Genomic DNA, 23,229 nt, shown 5'->3' on the forward strand with positions numbered 1-23,229 from the left:
GATTTGCAAACTCTGCACCTGTTATGATGTGGAGTTGGGCTTGTCAGATGATTATGGTGATATTTGCGCTACCGAGATCACTATAATGAATTGTCGGGCACTACTGGTTTGCTTCTACATTTCTCCGGATACCACAATGCAGCAGAAGAAGTTCTTTATGGCGCGGAACTTCTTCGAGTATCAAAAGGAGACCATGCCAATCATCGTGACAGGTAACTTCAACATCGATTTGTGCAAGAGGAGTACACAGAGTTAGCGGACTTCATGGACAAGAGCCTCAACCTCAAACTTGCTTCGGGATCCACTAAAGCAACCAATCTTAGTAGATCATGAATGGACCTAACGTTCAACCGGTATATTTGTTTGGAGAGCAAAAGATACCACTCATGCTTCATCTTCCATCGACCGGTTCTGTCGGTGTTGAAGTGTTAACCGAACCAACCAAATAATAACACTCAATGTCCATAATATATCAGAATTGACATGCAACAAATAGTTTGAAAATTGATTAGATTTTTTGTCAGTACCTAGAAATCTTTCATAAGTTCGTGACGGTCCTAAATCAGGAAACAGAAGAAGCTAACGTTATCCAACGTCAACTTGGCGGTCGTATCTCGGAAACAACCTCTTACTTTTTTTACTTCTCTGATATTTCAAACTTCTGTATATTGAAAGCAACCCAAATAAACTTTTTGGACTATTACGAATCTCGGGGTTGATTTCCTAAAGAAATTTCTCGAAAATTATGTTTGTAGAAATTTGTGTAGGAATGATCGTAGGAATCATTGGTAAAAAATGTTGTAGATGTGGTAGGGTCAATAGGGGCAGTATGGTCCACCTAAGCAAAAGTTCTTGAAAAGCATAGAAAAACAATACAATTTAATCGATCCATAAGCTTAATTTGTAGTTTGAAGCATCTCCTTTCATACCACAGTTGTATTTTGGTAAAAAGATTACTTAGAATTTTTTTGGGAACATTTTTGAAAAACGCTATTTTGTGTGTGACTCTACACTATACGGGGCGAAATGGTCCCCCCTACGGGGCAATATGAGCCACCATACTAAATCTTGTTATTTTAATTGGAAAACCATTTGCAAGGCTTAATTTAGAAGGGGGACGGACCTGGTGTAGTGGTTAGAACACTCGCCTCTCACGCCGAGGACCTGGGATCGAATCCCATCCCCGACATAGTCACTTATGACGTAAAAAGTTATAGTGACGACTTCCTTCGGAAGGGAAGTAAAGCCGTTGGTCCCGAGATGAACTAGCCTAGGGCTAAAAATCTCGTTAATAAAGTCAAACCAACTAATTTAGAAGAAGACAATAATTTATGATAGAGTTTAGTACAAAAACTGGGTTGAAGTCTGATTTGAATCATGAAATGGTATGTTTTGCTGACAGTTCAATAAATCATGGTTCTTAGAGCTTCAGTTTTCAAACATAGTCGTTCAAATAACTTTAACCAGTTAAAAATTCTAGTTTTAATTGAAATCACGTGCGATAACAATATTGCAATTAAACTGCTAAAATGACATGCCATTTTTGGTTATCTATTTTTGTGATAAGATAGCTTTGACCCGCTATGACCATATTGCCCCGTTCCTAGATGTTTCATATACCGTCGTTGGGGGTGACAATGGGTCAAAAAGGGATATATGCGATTTTTTTTTTGAATAACTATCGCAATTTAACTCCAATAAACTTCAAATTTGGTGTGTATGTACTTTGATGGTACATTAACAACTGTTCAAAAAATTAAAGACAAATATTTATTCACAGCGGCACCACAAGTGAATGAAAAATGACCCAATCTCACCCCATTGAGGGGGTGACATTGGGTCACTATAATTGAAATAACTTGTTTTTGAGAATATGATTTCAAAACCAGTCACAACTGAAAAATATAGATAAAAAACGATGCAAACAAGACAAAAAGATATCTAAGATGTTTCACAAGTATGATAAACCCACTTAAAAGAAAGATTATACTGAACATTGAAGAGCTATGAGAAAAAAAATGTAAACCCAACATTTATCGTCAAGTTTACATAAATTTTCTTGGTTTTTCCCTCAAATTGTCTTCAAAGTCTCATCCCCATTGCTATTAGGCCCATTCAGTTTCCCGAAAGGTGTACTGAAACAGTGATTATTTTAAACCATTGCAAATAGTTAAATTCCTGTGCGACATTCTACGATCAATAAATTTCAGGTAGAAGTTGACGTCATAATCCCAGTATTTCATCGATCCAACTCATTTGTACTTCCGTGAGATGTTTCTATAATATGAAAACACTGATAAATAATCAAATTTAGAAAAAAAAAACACCCTTTTGATAAAAATTTACGATGTTGCTATGCACGAAACACAGTTGCTGGTTTGAGCAGTTGTCAAAATGCGTTGTATTGTTATTCAATGCACGGAATACTCAAGTAGACTTGTTTGATGTTTCAGAGATGCTGTATTTAGGAAGAATAAACACATTTTAATGAAAAACGAAAACACCCTACACCGTAAAATGTCAAAAAAGTGAACTTGGAATTTCATTTACTATCGTTCTTGCTTGACCCAATCTCACCCCCATTTTCAATGTTTTAGACATCGTACCGAAAAAAAAATTTTTTTTTGTGGGAAAATCAAACAGATTCCGGAAAATACCTGTGATGTGTAATGAAAAGACTTTCAACATTCTACTAATCCAACGATAGAGGCTAGAGTACATGCGTGATACTTTGTACAGGTGAAATTTAATGTTGTAAATTTTATCTAGTTTCAACATGCAAGTTTATTGATGTAGTAAACAAAAATTACTATTTCTAAAAATGTATATTGTTATGAATTATGTGTAATAATATGTTCTCTAACATATGAATTATTAATTTTAGTAATATCAGCGTTATTAGCTGAAATATTTCACAAAACATATTTTTCCGTTTTGACCCAATCTCATTACCTAGACCCATTGTCACCCCCATCGACGGTAAATTATATTTTATTGAAAATTTATTTTAGAATCTGTACAATTTTGTGCACATAATGCCTATGAATAATGGAAGAACGAACTGCTGTGAAAAAAATTGAAGTCAATAAACAAAACTTTATGCAAAGCTTATTTTTACATCCAAAATCTTATAAGATTTTCGTAGTAGCATCAACATTTCAGATTTTTATCGATATATGAAGTTCCAAATCAGTTTTTTGCCTAGTTTTCACGGTGGTGACTAATTGAAGCTTATTTTATAAGGTCCTAAGGTTATTGAGATTAAAATCTGTGTTTTGAGCTCAAATAAAAGGTGGCCCATTTTACCCCGTATGACCATACTGCCCCGCCTCCCCTACGTTTATTTACTTTTAAATATTGTATGGGAATTTTTTGAGAAACTTCTTAAGAAAAGTTTGAGAAAACTGCAGGAGTAATACTTGGAAGAAATGCTGGAAAAAATCCTAGTAAAAAAATCAAAGAACCCTTCAAGGAAACATAGATGAATTCTTGAAGCAATCCATACGACCATACGAACAGGCGTAGGCATTCTAGCAGGGTTTCTGTTGAAGGATTAGTGATAAAATATCTGGAGGAAATTCTAGGATAGTTTTGGAAAAGGAAAAATCAAAGTTATAGCTAATTCGTACACTTCAGGTTAATTATCAGAACTCCAGGTCTGAAAGACTTCCTGTAAGAGCTGGTGTTCCTCAAGGCAGCATTTTGGGACCAATATTATACAATATTTTCATATCTGACTTACCTGAGTTACCTCAGGAATGTCAAAAATCTTTGTTTGCGGATGCACAGGCCTCTCCGCCAAAGGACGAAGCCTGCGTGTCATCTGTAGTCGATTGCAAAAAAGTTTGAATATTTTTTTCTTCATACTTGCAAAAATGGAAGATTTCTCCTAATGCTTCCAAAACTCAACTAATAATATTCCCACATAAACCAAAAGCTCTTTATTTGAAACCTTCAAGTAGACATGTTGTCACGATAAGAGGGGTTCCAATAAATTGGTCAGATGAAGTTAAGTATCTAGGGCTCATGCTAGATAAGAATTTAATTTTCAATTTTGAGAACAAGTTTTTGATATTCAAACAAATTTTCAGGCCAGCCATGTTGTATGCTGTACCAATATGGACTAGTTGTTGTAATACCAGGAAGCAAGCTCTACAGATAATTCAAAATAAAATTTTGGTTGAGAAATATTTAGAAGAATTTCGGGAGAGATCGCTGTAGGAGACCCTGAAAGTATTCTTTATAAAATCACTATTATAATTCTTGAAGTTTTTCCTCGGGGAATCTGATACGAAATCCTTGAAGAGCTTTTTGAACCAGTTATAGTCTCTGATGGTTTGGAGCAGTGCTGTTAAATGTCAAAAATTTGGAATATTTCAAATGCTTACAGCACTTTTCCATGCGAAATATCCCATTAGCAAGTTGTGCCAACCGATAGTAATTTAGAAAATGTCACCGGGAAAAACATTTCCCGATGACTTTTTCCACGGGGAAGGATGATATTAGCAATATTCAATTATCAAAGTCACGTGATATTCGTGAAATTTAACAGCACTGGTTTGGAGCATGTACTTTTTTCCATCAGGATTCAATGAAAGCGGCATAAGGTAAAAAGAGACTTTGGATACCATTTTGGTTAACATAGATATTTTGGAAATCTTCCAGACTTTTTAAAGACTTGCATTGAAACAGAGGCCATATTCTATAGAAATTGTTCTGAAAATCGTCAAGAGATTCAGCAATGCTCTGATCGAACATGTCAAGAGTGATCACACGTTCAGAAATCGCTAGCACCATCACACTTGTGCTGTGTTTAGCAAGATGCGACTCTACTACATGGGAATACCATGAAAAACCTTATCGTTTCATCCATCCTCCATAAGAATAAGTACGATATTATTGCAACGCGTTGATCGAGTTTGTAATTGAACAGATGATAAATAATTTAGTTTGTTTTTGAAGCTTTCTGTTGATTTTTGAGGTCTTTTCTGTTAAATCATTGGTAGGACAATCCTTTGACTGTCATACCCATGTATTTTTGTGCGTAGTACATGTCCTACCTGTTCTACCCACTTCCCGCGCCACTGTTGATACCCTAATGAACATAGTTGCAGAAGGTTGTATCTGGATTTAAACGAATTTTCATAAAACTTTCAGTTGTTGAAAGTTAGGCTTAGATCAGCACTCCCGTACAATCACAAATATGCATGTACCGTAATCCGGGGTAACATTGATCATTTTTTCGAATATTTCTTAAAAATTTTGGTTTGAAAATGCAAATGTTGCAAATTTTATATTTTCAAAACAAGTACTGCCCCCTATAGCTCGTGACTATATACTTTATGTTGTTTTTTGAACGATTTAAGAATGTTTAAAAAAATGTTTTAGGCGATTTTTTGATTTAGCTGGTAGTGTTACCTATGTGATAGGTCACAATCATGCATTTGCCTTTTTTGTATTTTTCTTTTTTCGTTTTGTTATATTTTTTTCTTTTTTTGTAAATATTTATACTTTGTTTATATTTTCCTAATTTTGTAAATACTCGTAAATTGGTAAATAATTATGCTTTAACCCTAGTTTAAATGTAAATAACCTAATATGTAAATATAATCCTTTTTCCTCTATCCTTCGATACCAGTTACCCATAATTAAATGAGTTAAATAGAAAAATGTAATGAATTTGTAAATAAAAAAATAAATTAAATTTGAATTTGAAATCCTTCCAAATAAACCCCTGGTATCCCACCATCAAAATCCTTCCCAACCATATATGCACTGATGCATCATGGCGCCCACTACCAACTGTGCGAAGACAAATCCCTCCCGGGAAATGTTCTACGATTTGGTTTTGCTGCATCATCAAGTCCTATAAAAAGGATATGCAGGCCCAGGAAATGATCTTTTTCGGTAACAAAATTCCGACAGTTTAAATCGTCCGATATTTTAAACTTTCCAAACCCTTAGGTACAAAATTTTAAGTGAATCGCGAGTGGAAGACATCTGTACCCCACCGCAGCTCAAAATCGGAAGTGATAGTGTCAAGTGCCCTACTAGTGATCCTGGTGAACTACTTGGGACGACCGAACCGGACGAAGCTTTTTTGAAGATATCCCAGAGACGTGAAGCGCCCACCACGACCACCAACGGCCGGACATTTGGTATAGCCGTCGGCAAGGAAACCAGATCACTCGCCGCCCACCGATCGAGCCGAAAATCCCTCCACAAACGATTAACCGCAGGTGACGTTTCAAAGTGCATTCCTTCAATAATTTCCTAAATCCTAATCCTAAATTAATAAATTATATGTAAATTTGAAATTATTAGTGGTTCAGTATAATTATTTCGAGCGCAACTCCTGTTCCTCCTTCTTAAACAGTGTTAAAATTGAATTCGCGAAGCAAGTGTGGGTTGTGAGTCCGCCCCAGTAGTGATTCTCCCGGATAGACCCTGAGAGGGCTGAAGTGTAAATAGTTTTTAAAAATTTGCCTATTAATTAGTTTTTTTATTTTTGAATTGAAGTTTTTTGAAGTTTTTTCTTAGTGTTAATTTTCTTAGTTTTCTAGTTTTCTTTTCATCTTCTTATTATTAAAATTTAAATACCCAAATGAATTTCTGAGTTAGTCAAGTAAAAAGTAACAATTGGCGCCCAACGTAAATTAGTGTGTGAACAAAAAAGTTTCTAATATATCCAAAATTAGAACCTTTTTTGAATTGTGCTCCGGGAGAATCCGAAATCGAAAATTTCAATTTCGTTCCAATTTCTTTCATAATTAGAATTACTAAATTGTGCTTTCAAATTGCAAAATCGATTGTGTTAGAACAAAACCATTTCGGATGATGATAATAGCTTTTTTTTCCTTTGTTCATTGAACAATTAAGTGTCATTCTATAGCTCATTGTCTCAGTCCTGAATAGAATTATTTTCATTTAAATAACGTGTGAATTGATTTTGTATTGAATAGATTTTTTTTTGTTGAATTGAATTTCTTTTGTGAATTGAATTGAATACCTTTTGTGAAATATTTCTTTTGTGAATTACTTCTTTTATTTAAACATAGTGAATTTGCTTTAAATATTTTGTGAATTATACGTATACTAGCCATGGCCGGTACGAATGTTACGCAAGCTATAGAAATGATTCTAGGGTGGTACCACGACATCCGAGTGGACCATTTAGAAAATGAAGAGCTCTTGTGTGAATTATCAATGCGGGCTATAGTAATTCGAGACGATCCGTCGTTCTCACGCAGGCGAAGAAGTTTACGAGAACATCTAAAATTAGAAAAGGCGGAGAAGAGATTTTTGGAAGCAGTTGTGGGTGAAAACAAAGTTGAGGAAATAAGTGTTTGCGAAAAAAAGTTTTTGGAAATAAGTGAAACGGTGAAACAGCACGATCGCACCCTAAGGGCGAAGTGTAAAACGAGGTTCTTGCATTACGGTCATAGAGTGTATCAGCTGATGAAACGTGTGGATATTACCGCAGAAGAAAGCGGATTTTTGAAATGTCTTCTTGTGGACATTGTTGAGGTTTTAATTAAAGAATTTTATGGGGATAATTTGAACCTTGTAAATAATCAGCAGGAAATTGACACTGAACAGGCATTACTTAATTTATTTGAAGTTAACCAAGAGTCCCTTGATCCTTCAGGAGCTCTTATCAGTGATGTGAGAGTAGGAAATAGTCAATATAACCCACCACAAATATCGTCTCAAGAGCTTGCACAATCTCAATTACTAATTTCTTGCAGTCCAGAAGTGAAGGCAATAATTGAATCGTTGCAAGCTCGCATAAAAGAGCTCGAAATTGCAATGGGTCAAAGAGCCACCCTACCCACACCTCAATCACAAGCTTCTGTCGCAGATCCAAGCGGTTTGTTTGCTCATCCCCCTCGAACAATAGACTCGAACGCGATAACAAATTCCGATCGCCACAAGAATAAACATTCGGTTGGTTTTGCCGATTTACCACCAACAGTGCCATCCAACCCGTATAAAAATGTGCCGTATTCTTCTAATGCCGCTCAATCGATTCCCCAAATACCCACTGCTTCTTCAAGCCGCTTTACATCGAACCCGCAATGCACCTCACAGCCGTGGTTCAATAGTAGTGTGCCAACTAACACACAACAATCATCTACTACGTACCCCAATCAGCAAAATACACATTCTCATCAGCCTCAAATACCAATCCCATACTCACCGTACCCCCCTCACTATACATTGCAGCCACCTAATCCATCGCGACATACTTTACCTGTTTCTCAATGGAAGATCAGCAAATACGACGGTGCAGAAGCTTAACGAATTTCTTGAAATAGTACAAACCTTCTCGTTGGCAGAGCATGTTTCAGAAGTTGAGTTATTTGAATCTGCCGTTCACCTGTTTACAGGACCAGCGCTAAAATGGTATATGACCATGCGCTCCACAGGACGATTAATTAATTGGGACCATCTGGTGCTTGAATTGAAAAGAACCTTCATGCATCCCGATTTAGACGCGCTTATAAAAATGAAAATATATCTGCGACGTCAGCAAAGAAACGAGTCGTTTCATGAGTTTTATTATGAAATGGAACGATTGTTTCGAACTATGTGCATTCAAATTCCGGAGTACGAAAAAGTACAAATTTTACTCCAGAATATTAGAATTGATTACAGAAAGCAATTAACTTTTCTACCGATCACTGATCTACCCACATTAATTGCTGCCGGTCAGAAAATTGATGCGCTTAATTTCTCCGCCTATAATAAAGTGTTTGGGATTGAGAAATCCGTAAATGCTGTCAGTCAGACAAAGCCCAAGAAAAACTCAGCATTGAGCCAACAAAATCAATCTAATTCGTCACCACCAACCCACCCCAACCCTCAAAAATCTGCCCACCAATCCCAGGCACAAATTCAATCCAAAAACCCCCCACAAGCATCTGTTCGAAATCAAGTTCAACAAAGAAACCGATCGACCCTTGAAAATCTCATTGATTCATACCAACCCCCTCCGGATAATACATGCTTCAATTGTGGAAATTACGGACATTCTTTGAGAGAATGTCGTCTCCCGAGAGCGGTACTTTGTGAGAATTGTGGCTTTCGTGGATACCCGTTTAACAATTGTCCCTATTGCACAAAAAACGCCATGACAGCGAACGAAAAACGCAGTTCGCTGAACCGTTAAACGCGTATCATACTCAAAGCTCTTCTCCTACATTTTTCATCAAAGCCACCGCTGATCTCTATTCTGAAGAACCAATCACATGTTTAATTACTTACCCGTATCCCAATGATAATCGCCCATACACCAATATATGTATATATGAGCACAAAATCCGTGCGCTTCTGGATAGTGGTAGCAACCTCACCTTAATTAACGACAGTGTATACTCTTCCCTAAATTCTCGCAAAATCAAACCGATTCAAATTCCCATTAAGTTGCGCACCGCTGGTGGCGAACCACTGGAGATTCTTGGTCAAATTTATTTGCCATTTACTTTCAATGGCATAACCAAAATCATTCCGACTCTGGTTGTTCCAAAATTAGCCATCCGTTGCATTTGTGGCATGGATTTTTGGGCCAAATTTAACATTCAACCAACAGTCGGAGAATGTGCCCTAATTGATGATTTTGGGGAAGAAGAAACCACACAGCCAACGTCCACTTCTATTCTTACGATTGAAGAGCAACGGGTAATTCAGGCAACAAAAAAACTATTCCTGCCAGCCCGCAAGGGGCAATTGTCATTAACCCCGCTAACTGAGCATCGTATCGAAATTAAGGAAGAATGGAAAAATAAACCCCCGGTACGTCAGTTTCCCTACGTCATGTCGCCAAAAACATTGGGTTTGGTGGGTACTGAACTGCAACGTCTGCTTGACACGGGGATAATTGAACGTAGCAACTCTTCGTGGTCACTCAATTGCGTCCCCGTAATAAAGCCACATAAAGTTCGCCTCTGCTTAGATGCCCGTAAAATAAACGAGCGCACTGTACGAGATGCTTATCCCTTGCCGCACCCCTGTCGTATACTAGGCCAACTTCCGAAAGCCAACTATCTATCAACAATAGATCTTTCGGAAGCTTTCCTCCAAATACCTCTTCATCCGGCCTCGAGGAAGTATACGGCATTCAGTGTGCAAGGCAAGGGATTGTTCCAATACACCCGTATGCCTTTTGGTCTGGTCAATAGTCCCGCCACCCTGGCAAGGCTAATGGACCACGTGCTAGGCCACGGTGTATTGGAACCGTATGTCTTTGTCTACCTCGACGATATCGTCGTGGTGACGGAGACATTCGAGCATCATGTGCAGCTACTGCGAGAAATTGCACGTAGGCTGAGAGAGGCAAACTTGTCCATTAATTTGGAAAAGTCGCAATTCGGCGTTCCAGATATACCATTCCTAGGGTATCTCCTTAGTACCCAAGGCCTTCGAGCTAATCCTGAGAAAACTCGACCCATCATTGAGTACGAGAGACCCAATTCGATTACAAAACTAAGGAGATTTCTAGGAATGATAAACTATTACCGTCGATTTATTTCGGACTTTAGCGAGATAACAGCGGCACTTACTGATCTCCTAAAAACGAAATCTAAAATCATTAAGTGGACTGATGAGGCAGAAAAATCCTTCTGTGCAATTAAAGAACGCCTGGTGAGTGCTCCTATATTAGGTAGTCCAGATTTTACGAAAGAATTTACCATCCAAACAGATGCCAGCGACGTCGCTGTAGCTGCTGTCTTGACACAGAAGCAAGAGGATGGCGAGAGAGTAATCTCTTATTATTCTCACAAATTAACAACGCCCCAACGAAATTACCATGCCGCTGAGAAAGAGGCCCTAGCCGCATTGCTGGCTATTGACCACTTCCGTGGATACATTGAGGGCTACCATTTCAAGCTCATCACAGATTCATCTGCGTTGACACATATCCTCAATACCAAATGGAAGGTAGGGTCAAGGTGCAGTCGATGGAGCTTGAATTTACAGCAATTCGACATGTCTGTGGTTCATAGAAAGGGTAAGGACAATATTGTGCCAGATGCGTTGTCGAGAAGTGTAGCGGTAGTCCTAGATCCATCTACTACATCTTGGCATACCTCCTTGGTTGAAAACGTTTTGAGCAACCCAGATGACTATGCCGACTTTCGCTTAGAAGACGGTAAACTGATGAAATTCGTTATTGCGAAGAATGAGCCTTACGATTCCCGTTTTGAATGGAAAATTGTTCCATCACCTGATGAGATTTCCGTCATATTGAAAGAAAATCACGATGGCACGTTTCATCAGGGCTATGAGAGAACGCTGGCTCGAATCCAAAAACGATTTTATTGGCCTAAAATGGGCTCAACCATACGATCGTACATTCAGGCATGCACTACGTGCAAAGAAATTAAAGCTCCGTTCGTAGCAGTTACACCCGAGATGGGAAAAATGCGTCAAGCATCTTATCCATGGCAAATCATTTCAATTGATTTCGTCGGACCCCTCCCACGCAGTAGAAAAGGAAATCAACACCTTTTGGTGATAACCGACTACTTCTCGAAATGGGTGATGTTACATCCCGTACGGAAATTAGATAGCTCAGCCATGTGTGGGGTTCTGAAGGAACAGTGGTTCTACCGGAACTCTGTGCCAGAAATAATTATCACGGACAACGGTAGCACATTTATCGCGAAAGTGTTCAAAGACCTACTTGACCAATTTGGAATCACGCATTGGCTCAATTCGCGATATCATTCACAGGCGAATCCCGTCGAGCGAGTGAACCGCACCATAAACACTGCTATACGAACCTATGTTCGTGAGGATCAGCGTTTATGGGATACCAAAATCGCCGAGATTGAATTGATTTTAAACACCACTAAACACACTTCAACGGGCTTCACGCCCTATTTCATTACACATGGCTTCGAGCTGTCTGAAAAGGGTGAAGATCATCGTCTTTTACGCCACGATCAACTTCTTTCCGACGACGAACGGGAAGAACGGCGTAAACAAACTCTCTCTAAAATATACGACATCGTTAAAAGTAAATTAGCTAAGGCACATGAATCGTCAACAAAACATTATAATCTACGCAGCCGTCGTTTCGCAAAATCATTCTCCGTCGGCCAGCTGGTTTTCAGGAGAAACATGAAACAATCGAGCGCTGCGGATAACTACAATTCAAAGTACGGACCGCAGTATCTCCCTTGTAAGGTCAAGGCTAAGATAGGGACGTCATCGTATGATCTTGAAGATCTCACGGGTAAATCACTCGGGGTGTGGCCGGCAATTCATCTGAAGCCGGGATAGATAGGAATAAAACATGTTCTATCAGCTCACTTTATTTCCAAAAGGCTCAGCTTTGTTGACCTAAAAATATACAAAGTAAACAAAACTTACATCTGCGCATACGTTTTGTGGCAATCGATGCGTATCACCTTAACCTTTACCCTCAAACTGCTGTTAAAACCGTGAAAACAGTGCAAAACTTTCACTGTTCACGATAGTCTTCTCATTCGTCAAAAACATAAACATGCTTTGACATCTCACACCCACACAAGAGCCTTCTTTATTTAGTCGACATACACAGGGCTGAGTAAAAGGCTTTTTCAACCTGGTATGGTCGACATTCGCTGTAGTCATTAAAAGCCCCTCATGTTGCTTGCAATTTTTTCTCGCATGCGAGAAAGTAAAGAAGCAGCATTGAGATCGGTTCATTAAATTTAAGTTTCGCAGAAAGATCACCAGCTCTCTTTGAATAAGAGACGCTAGTGTGATCTAAAAAAAAACAACCACAAATTAAGGGCGCCCTAGAATCATGTTTTAGTAGTAATAAAGTAGGATGAATGTGATTACTGAATGGGAGAGTGTGAATGAATAACTGGAAAATTATGAATGGGAATGAGTGGAAATGAAATGATTGAGTGGCTTGTTGAATGTTTGTTGAATGAGATGTGTGAATGTGAGTATGTGAAAATAAAATCTGGTCCAAGACAAATCTTGTGACGTCATTAAATAAAAAAAAGAGAAGTAATCATTGTTTTTTTTTTCTCATTTAGTGTTAGTAAATTAGTTCTAAGTTATTTTGTCAACGAATGTTGACAGGAAAATAATTAATTTAGGTCTTGTTCAGTGGGTTCTGTGAGTGGCCAAATGCGAGCTTTTCTGACGAAATATGGTTTTGTAAATTCGAGCATCTCAATTGCAGTTTGTAGATCACAATTTAATAATTCTAATTAATCCTCGGGACAAATCACCTGTCCAGATCATGGCGACATAGAAGTACGTATTCAACTAGATAGTGAGCCTCACTATTTCAAATTCACGTAATTAAGAGCAACAGCACTTGACGCTCAGGAACAATCATTGCTTTCAATTAAATTGAATTTGAAATAGCAGAGAACTACTAGTTGAATAGGTCTTCATAGTTGACCAAATCTCGACACGCAGATCCCTCTACCTAAAAGAAAGACCTTGGAAGCTCCGGCTCTTTTCCTTCAAGCGACCAGAAAGGATTGCTATATTTCTGTTCATAGCAGGCTCACTCTTCCAAATTCAAGTGATTTTGAGGAACAGCACTTGCCGCAAAGGAACAATCATTGCTCCAAATCAATATGAATTTCGAAGAGAAGAGAACTATGTACAGAATAAACGGCAGTTTTATCCACATAGTAGCTCGAAGAAAAAAAAATCGGATATTGTAAGTTTTGACAAAGACAACTTCCGCGACAACCAGGCTCACTCTTCCAATTTTATATGATTCCTCGGAACAGCACTTGCCGTCCAGGATCAATCATTGCGAAGAATCAACTAAAATTGGCAGAGCAGAGAGTTGTGTAGCGAAACTTATAGTTGGACGCCTGGGAATCCTATAGTCGGAGGCAGAGAACAAAAACCGGATTCAAGCAAAAGCAGGCTCATTCTTCCAAATTTAGATGATTTCGAGAAACAGCACTTGCCGCATAGGATCAATCATTGCTCCAAATCAATTAAATCTGGAAGAAGAGAGAACTTTTGCTTGAACTTTTTTTACGTAATCCGGTCACTCGATTGTAGAGGACCTCATCATAAAAAAAACTTTGTTTTTTTTTACACCCGATCCGGGATAATTGTTACCTATGTGATAGGTCACAATCATGCATTTGCCTTTTTTGTATTTTTCTTTTTTCGTTTTGTTATATTTTTTTCTTTTTTTGTAAATATTTATACTTTGTTTATATTTTCCTAATTTTGTAAATACTCGTAAATTGGTAAATAATTATGCTTTAACCCTAGTTTAAATGTAAATAACCTAATATGTAAATATAATCCTTTTTCCTCTATCCTTCGATACCAGTTACCCATAATTAAATGAGTTAAATAGAAAAATGTAATGAATTTGTAAATAAAAAAATAAATTAAATTTGAATTTGAAATCCTTCCAAATAAACCCCTGGTATCCCACCATCAAAATCCTTCCCAACCATATATGCACTGATGCATCATGGCGCCCACTACCAACTGTGCGAAGACAAATCCCTCCCGGGAAATGTTCTACGATTTGGTTTTGCTGCATCATCAAGTCCTATAAAAAGGATATGCAGGCCCAGGAAATGATCTTTTTCGGTAACAAAATTCCGACAGTTTAAATCGTCCGATATTTTAAACTTTCCAAACCCTTAGGTACAAAATTTTAAGTGAATCGCGAGTGGAAGACATCTGTACCCCACCGCAGCTCAAAATCGGAAGTGATAGTGTCAAGTGCCCTACTAGTGATCCTGGTGAACTACTTGGGACGACCGAACCGGACGAAGCTTTTTTGAAGATATCCCAGAGACGTGAAGCGCCCACCACGACCACCAACGGCCGGACATTTGGTATAGCCGTCGGCAAGGAAACCAGATCACTCGCCGCCCACCGATCGAGCCGAAAATCCCTCCACAAACGATTAACCGCAGGTGACGTTTCAAAGTGCATTCCTTCAATAATTTCCTAAATCCTAATCCTAAATTAATAAATTATATGTAAATTTGAAATTATTAGTGGTTCAGTATAATTATTTCGAGCGCAACTCCTGTTCCTCCTTCTTAAACAGTGTTAAAATTGAATTCGCGAAGCAAGTGTGGGTTGTGAGTCCGCCCCAGTAGTGATTCTCCCGGATAGACCCTGAGAGGGCTGAAGTGTAAATAGTTTTTCAAAATTTGCCTATTAATTAGTTTTTTTTATTTTTGAATTGAAGTTTTTTGAAGTTTTTTCTTAGTGTTAATTTTCTTAGTTTTCTAGTTTTCTTTTCATCTTCTTATTATTAAAATTTAAATACCCAAATGAATTTCTGAGTTAGTCAAGTTAAAAGTAACAGTAGGGGGTAACATTGATCACTTATGTAAACAACGCTCGGTATTATTGAAAATGTCGTTACTTACTTAAATCATGGCCCCTGAAGCCGAATATGAAGGCCAAACGCTTACAAGTCATTTACTTTTTGAGTTATTTTAAAATTAAAAACAGCTCGAACCACGGAATACGCTTAAAGGTAGGCAATTTCCTAAGGGAAATTTACATTCTTAACAGTAATTCGGTAATGTTGCCTAATTCAACATACTCATGAAAGTATTGACAACGGAATCGTTTTCGACGATGCCGTTTTTAGAAAGAACCGCATTTTCCTTGCTCATATCGTTTACAGAACTTATGTGAGACATGAATGTTTGGTAGAGTCATCCTCAACCATTAAAATCAGTTGCCAAATTTACGTATAAGGTTAACGGAATTTTCGTAAAAATCATCACTTTCATTAGCTCATGAATAGGGTGATGTGCTAGTGTCCATCGTATTAAGCATTGATCAGTGAGAACTGCAATTTTCCCAGCATTGCAGTGAATGATGCTGATACAAACCAATGCCGAACAATTCTTTTTCAAAACGGTTTTAGCATTGTACAATAACATTTTGATAAATCTTGATCTATTTTTGTAAATAATGCAAACGAAATGCATCTTACCGTATTCTCAATCCGTCGTATCGTTTTCAACTCCGTCGCAATCAGTTTCCACCCAACTAACATTTAGTGCAAATGTAAACATTCTCTAGGCCCTCCTTTATACGGCTTTATGCTGAGTAAAGGCGCTGTACAAACGAACGAAAGCTTCTATGCGATCCTTTTACCAACACATCTGGCGAATCTACTCAGCTACTTTTAAGCTGTGTTGGCAGCTCTTATTCATACCGATCATTGCTCTATCTCGACAGTTATACGACAAGTAGCTGTGTAACATCTTCGGAAGGCGCTTTCTCAACCATTTCGCAACTGTTGAATAATTATTATACAGCTTCGCTGTATTATCGATTAAATATTATTTTCAAGCTGTTTCACAGCTTCCAGAATTCATATCATAAGTATCTGAATTTAATGTTCCCAACGTTACCTGCCACCGCTTGGAATCGAACTCACGATCTCTGCATCCACAAGTCTCGACGCTGTCCTTGTTGCCATCACAGTCTATATCGAAAGGCAAAGAAAACACACCGTTTTGTTCTACATCGAAAACGGTTCACACAATATTTTATAATGATCGTAAAAGATGCCATAGCCGCGATTACACCACTTCATCAGGCTGTAAAAGGGTGCGAAACGTCAAACGCAATGTTTACATCCAACAAGCTGAGTAGATGCGCCACAAGTTGTTGTTTCACAGCATACTGCTGTATGCTCGCTGCATAACTAACGATAAAGCGCTTCTTAAATATATATTGAGCAGCATAACAAATCATATTGTATAGAAGCAGCCGGATTGATGATGGCGAGTTTTATTCCACATCATTAGGTTGCTATCTTTTACGGTGTTGAGTTACAGCTTAGTGAAAGCAGCAAAAGCGATAACTGACGAAATTTATTCAGCTAAGATTTGAAGCTGCAAAACGTTTGCGTTACAGCTGTATTAACGCTAATCGTTCTATTTTTGACAGCTTTCATTTTTTGCTGCTTCAATTCAACTGTTATACAGCACAAAGCAAATAATCTTGGCTTATAGCGCTGAAATTGTTAGTTGGGCAGATTCGTCTCACAACTTACGGCTCACTGTGTGTATTGAGTGGTTAAAACACAACAATTCAAAGCTTTAATAAAATGTTTTACTAGAATATATAGATCTACGGGCATCTCCCCATTCCTTCAGCATGATAGTAAGGGGGCAGGATCCGTCATCGATTTCGGAATTTTCAAAAGCAGTTTTTTCGTTCAAAGTCAAGAAAATTTACAGGAAAAAGTGTTCACTGTATTCAATTCTCCTACCACAACACGATGAACGCATTTTCGTCGAATAATTTCCAGTTTTGAACAGAAAAACTGCTTTTGAAGTTTCGATAATGACGATGATTACGATGACGGAGCGTTGAGCGTTAAAATTAATTGTTCGTCATCAAAATTCAGCCCAAACATATGAACACAATTCCTTTTGACCGTACAATTATGGCATTTGCTCACAGTACAGCGAAAACAACACAATCAAAGGAATCGTATTTTTACGTCGAGCGTCGCGCACACATTGATGCACACAAGCTTTTTTTTTCTCAGTACGACGGATTGAACTTTGTTTACATTCTCAATTATACGCGGCGGTTGAGGAAATTTCGTAAAATTTGGTGATTTATTGAATTTTTACGGCGTGTGGTTGGAATGAAATCCTTCAGTGATGAAGTACGAAGGTTTTACATAGTGAAAATAAGTGCCCGGCGAAGTAAGTCACCCACGGGGGGCGGAAAGAAACTTGCGTTGGAAAGTGGTGTGGCTCAGTCGATCGCTAAGCATTTCTCTCAAATCGTGTTCGTCCATGCGATTTCGGTGAAAAAGTGCAAAGTGGATAATTGAACTGAAGTTATTTACCGAAATACAGTAGTTTTATTGCATTTTTGGTGTACAAGTGTACAAACCATAACAGCTTTCACAAAATTACACTTGGATAATGGATCCATGTTGCAGGTAAGTTTCAATATCCACCATGGTGGAACATTTAAAGTTTGATACGACGAATTGTAGCGCTTACGACGAAGTAGAACAAAACCCTATAAGAAAGGAAAGCAACATTCATGGTTTAGAAATGTTCCATCAATAAATGATAATGCGAACTTTTTACGAGATGAGTCATTCCGATCAATGTTACCCCGCTGATCAATGATACCCCGGATTACGGTACCTTGTACCGCAATTCGCCCAGCGTCATAGGTGGCTATTGTAGCATGCGTTTGTGAACCACTGTTAAACCAAAATCATAAATGATAATCAAAGTCTAAAGGCCATTCGCCTTGGACCGATCAATGTACTCAAAATGCATAGCAAAGTAATTACAACCATATGTGACGACAAAAACAAACCCATCGCTATTCCCCTTTCTTCCGTACCTCTCCGTGTGCGGTCCGTACCCAAGCGCATTCGAAACGAAAGGTTTCAAATTGCACAATCGGGTAGGTCCAGCAAGTGCGCCTAAAAAGTAGTGACCTAACAATTTACATGCTAGGGCAATCACTCCAGTCGTCTCCCTTTAGCATATATATCATATATCTTATATTATAAGATATAGGATAGGAATAATTCTGTCAGCCTATATAAGTCAAAAGGAAATCAATAAACAATCGATCTTTGACTGGAAGCTAACTCTGGCGGTCTTTCGGTCTGAACAGGAGGTTACTCTTCGGAACCCTTCTCACTTCAGATACCGATATTGAACAAAAGAAAGCCCTTCTTCAATTCAAAGAAACGGCGCCCAACACACTATGATGCGCTTAGTGGCTACCACCCTGCTATGTTGAAGAAATACTAAGCAATATTGTCGCGCGCCCACCAAATCGGAACGCGCGTGTGGGACACGCGACGTGTGACTCGTTCCCGACATAACTGTCATAATGACATGTGTGGCGCTGCATTCTTACGATGTTTATGAACACAGCGCACTATTCAAATATTAGTCGCGACGCTTGGAGATTGAGAAAAAAATATTTTTAAAAAATATGTTGCTCCTTATTTCTGTCGGATCCATAATATTGCAAATCTACTTCAGATAGTTAAAACACCAACTTTCTCTACTTTAATCATCATATAGCCTTCTACAATATTGTTCGCTATTATATCAAGTATCGCTATTGTATCAAGTAGTGTTTTTGACATTCTGGGTTCAATAGGGTCCTAAGCCCCGTCCCAATTTTAGTGCCAAACGCTTAAGTTTAGGCCAAGAACACATGTTTACGCAATTTTTTTAATGTTTTCCGGTAGTTTAAGCCAAAAAAATATTTTCTATGTTTATTTTAGATTTTGTCACACCCCTTGGCTCAAACTCAAATTTTGGGTGTATTTTGTTTTCCGTGTCCCTTCCGAAATGTCAGATAGGAACAACCCCGGTGTTAAAACTAAAACCCCTGTGGTGTTTTTGTCGACTAAGCGAACGTCAAACATGACCAAAAGTGTCAAGGTTCATTAATGGACCCAATTTTAAAATTAACCTTAGTTAGATACTGGTGTCATAATGACCCAAAATCGAATTCCAACCTGCAATATCTCTGTTGTTATCAAACGGATCTTTCTGAAATTCCCTGACTTTTAATATTTTGTGGAAACGAAGCGCAAGACCAAAAAATTTTTTTCTTAAGGTGATTCTAAGATGGCGCCACACAAAAACAACTTAATAAGATACTGGGGTCATTATGACCCAGAAATGTATACCCCTATAAATCAGTGTAATATCAACCTAATAAAGAAATTTATGCCGCATTCGAAAGATATACTCCTCAAGATTCTGATCACTACCTGGAATACCGGTTCCGGATCCAGTGGCCCCCGGGAATCGGCTACGAAGGGGACCATGTTGGCCACGTGGAATTTCAGTACACTCAGTCCAGAAATCTGCAGTCATCATCAAATTGTACAAGATGCAGGCCATATAGGAATGTACTGTCTTCAGAAAACTTGCTTCGGGGACCAAGAACTTCCACATGGGATACAATTTAGTTCAGAACTCGACTACCGCTTGGCGCTAGCGTCGATATGAACTTCCGGTAGGGGCTAATTATGCGATAACTCGAGATTGCGAGCACATAGAAGGATGCTGTCTTCGGCAAAGTTGCTCAGAAGGATAAGCACTTCCACATGAGATACAATTTAGTTCAGAACTCGACCACCGCGTGGCGCTAGCGTCGATATGAACTTCCGGTAGGGGCTAATTATGCGATAACTCGAGATTGCGAGCACTTAGAAAGATGCAGTCTTCGGCATAGTTGTTCAGGATGATAAGGGCTTCCACATAAGAAACAATTTAGTTCAGAACTCGACCACCGCGTGGCGCTAGCGTCGATATGAACTTCCGGTAGGGGCTAATTATGCGATAACTCGAGATTGCGAGCACTTAGAAAGATGCAGTCTTCGGCATAGTTGTTCAGGATGATAAGGGCTTCCACATAAGATACAATTTAGTTCAGAACTCGACCACCGCGTGGCGCTAGCGTAGATATGAACTTCCGGTAGAGGCTAATTATGCGATAACTCGAGATTGCGAGCACATAGAAGGATGCAGTCTTCAGCAAAGTTGCTCAGGAGGATAAGGACTTCCACATGAGATACAATTTAGTTTAGAACTCGACCGTTGCGTGGCGCTAGCGTCGATATGAACTTCCGGAAGAGGCTAATTATGCGATAACTCGAGATTGCGAGCACATAGAAGGATGCTGTCTTCGGCAAAGTTGTTCAGGAGGATAAGGACTTCCTCATGATATACAATTTAGTTCAGAACTCGACTGCTGCGTGGCGTTAGCGTCGATATGAACTTCCGGTAGAGGCTAATTATGCGATAACTCGAGATTGCGAGCACATAGAAGGATGCTGTCTTCGGCAAAATTGCTCAGGAGGATAAGGACTTCCACATGAGATACAATTTAGTTCAGAACTCGACCGTTGCGTGGCGCTAGCGTCGATATGAACTTCCAGTAGGGGCTAATTATGCGACAACTCGAGATTGCGAGCACATAGAAGGATGCTGTCTTCGGCAAAGTTGCTCAGGAGGATAAGCACTTCTTTATGAGATACAATTTAGTTCAGAACTCGACCGTTTCGTGGCGCTAGCGTCGATATGAACTTCCGGTAGGGGCTAATTATGCTATAACTCGAGATTGCGAGCACTTAGAAAGATGCAGTCTTCGGCATAGTTGTTCAGGATGATAAGGGCTTCCGCATAAGATACAATTTAGTTCAGAACTCGACCACCGCGTGGCGTTAGCGTCGATATGAACTTCCGGTAGGGGCTAATTATGCGATAACTCGAGATTGCGAGTACATAGAAGGATGCAGTCTTCGGCATAGTTGTTCAGGAGGATAAGGACTTCCTCATGATATACAATTTAGTTCAGAACTCGACTGCTGCGTGGCGTTAGCGTCGATATGAACTTCCGGTAGAGGCTAATTATGCGATAACTCGAGATTGCGAGCACATAGAAGGATGCTGTCTTCGGCAAAATTGCTCAAGAGGATAAGGACTTCCACATGAGATACAATTTAGTTCAGAACTCGACCACTGCGTGGCGTTGGCGTCGATATGAACTTCCGGTAGGGGCTAATTATGCGATAACTCGAGATTGCGAACACATAGAAGGATGCTTTCTTCGGCAAAATTGCTCAGGAGGATAAGCACTTCCACATGAGATACAATTTAGTTTAGAACTCGACCGTTGCGTGGCGCTAGCGTCGATATGAACTTCCGGTAGGGGCTAATTATGCGACAACTCGAGATTGCGAGCACATAGAAGGATGCTGTCTTCGGCAAAGTTGTTCAGGAGGATAAGGACTTCCTCATGATATACAATTTAGTTCAGAACTCGACTGCTGCGTGGCGTTAGCGTCGATATGAACTTCCGGTAGGGGCTAATTATGCGATAACTCGAGATTGCGAGCACATAGAAGGATGCTGTCTTCGGCAAAGTTGCTCAGGAGGATAAGCACTTCTTCATGAGATACAATTTAGTTTAGAACTCGACCGTTGCGTGGCGCTAGCGTCGATATGAACTTCCGGTAGGGGCTAATTATGCGACAACTCGAGATAGCGAGCACATAGAAGGATGCTGTCTTCGGCAAAGTTGTTCAGGAGGATAAGGACTTCCTCATGATATACAATTTAGTTCAGAACTCGACTGCTGCGTGGCGTTAGCGTCGATATGAACTTCCGGTAGAGGCTAATTATGCGATAACTCGAGATTGCGAGCACATAGAAGGATGCTGTCTTCGGCAAAATTGCTCAGGAGGATAAGGACTTCCACATGAGATACAATTTAGTTCAGAACTCGACCACTGCGTGGCGTTGGCGTCGATATGAACTTCCGGTAGGGGCTAATTATGCGATAACTCGAGATTGCGAGCACATAGAAGGATGCTGTCTTCGGCAAAGTTGCTCAGGAGGATAAGCACTTCTTTATGAGATACAATTTAGTTCAGAACTCGACCGTTGCGTGGCGCTAGCGTCGATATGAACTTCCGGTAGGGGCTAATTATGCTATAACTCGAGATTGCGAGCACTTAGAAAGATGCAGTCTTCGGCATAGTTGTTCAGGATGATAAGGGCTTCCGCATAAGATACAATTTAGTTCAGAACTCGACCACCGCGTGGCGCTAGCGTCGATATGAACTTCCGGTAGGGGCTAATTATGCTATAACTCGAGATTGCGAGCACTTAGAAAGATGCAGTCTTCGGCATAGTTGTTCAGGATGATAAGGGCTTCCGCATAAGATACAATTTAGTTCAGAACTCGACCACCGCGTGGCGCTAGCGTCGATATGAACTTCCGGTAGAGGCTAATTATGCGATAACTCGAGATTGCGACCACATAGAAGGATGCTGTCTTCGGCAGAATTGCTCAGGAGGATAAGCACTTCTTCATGAGATACAATTTAGTTTAGAACTCGACCGTTGCGTGGCGCTAGCGTCGATATGAACTTCCGGTAGAGGCTAATTATGCGATAACTCGAGATTGCGAGCACATAGAAGGATGCTGTCTTCGGCAAAGTTGCTCAGGAGGATAAGCACTTCTTCATGAGATACAATTTAGTTTAGAACTCGACCGTTGCGTGGCGCTAGCGTCGATATGAACTTCCGGTAGGGGCTAATTATGCGACAACTCGAGATTGCGAGCACATAGAAGGATGCTGTCTTCGGCAAAGTTGTTCAGGAGGATAAGGACTTCCTCATGATATACAATTTAGTTCAGAACTCGACTGCTGCGTGGCGTTAGCGTCGATATGAA

At 39.4% G+C, this 23,229-nt stretch overlaps 2 long non-coding RNA genes across 2 annotated transcripts; both read left to right on the forward strand.

Moving 5' to 3' along the window:
• The first annotated feature begins 5,447 nt into the window (after positions 1–5,447).
• On the forward strand, positions 5,448–6,311 carry LOC110674196. The gene is made up of 2 exons (XR_002498725.1): positions 5,448–5,907; positions 5,965–6,311. It is a non-coding gene; the product is annotated as an uncharacterized LOC110674196 (long non-coding RNA).
• Positions 6,312–12,850: 6,539 nt separating this feature from the next.
• LOC110674197 lies at positions 12,851–14,987 on the forward strand. Its single transcript, XR_002498726.1, has 2 exons — positions 12,851–14,583; positions 14,641–14,987. It is a non-coding gene; the product is annotated as an uncharacterized LOC110674197 (long non-coding RNA).
• The last annotated feature ends 8,242 nt before the right edge of the window (positions 14,988–23,229 follow it).

The sequence above is a fragment of the Aedes aegypti genome, chromosome 1 (assembly GCF_002204515.2).
Source record: "Aedes aegypti strain LVP_AGWG chromosome 1, AaegL5.0 Primary Assembly, whole genome shotgun sequence".
In the NCBI taxonomy this organism is placed as follows: domain Eukaryota; kingdom Metazoa; phylum Arthropoda; class Insecta; order Diptera; family Culicidae; genus Aedes; species Aedes aegypti.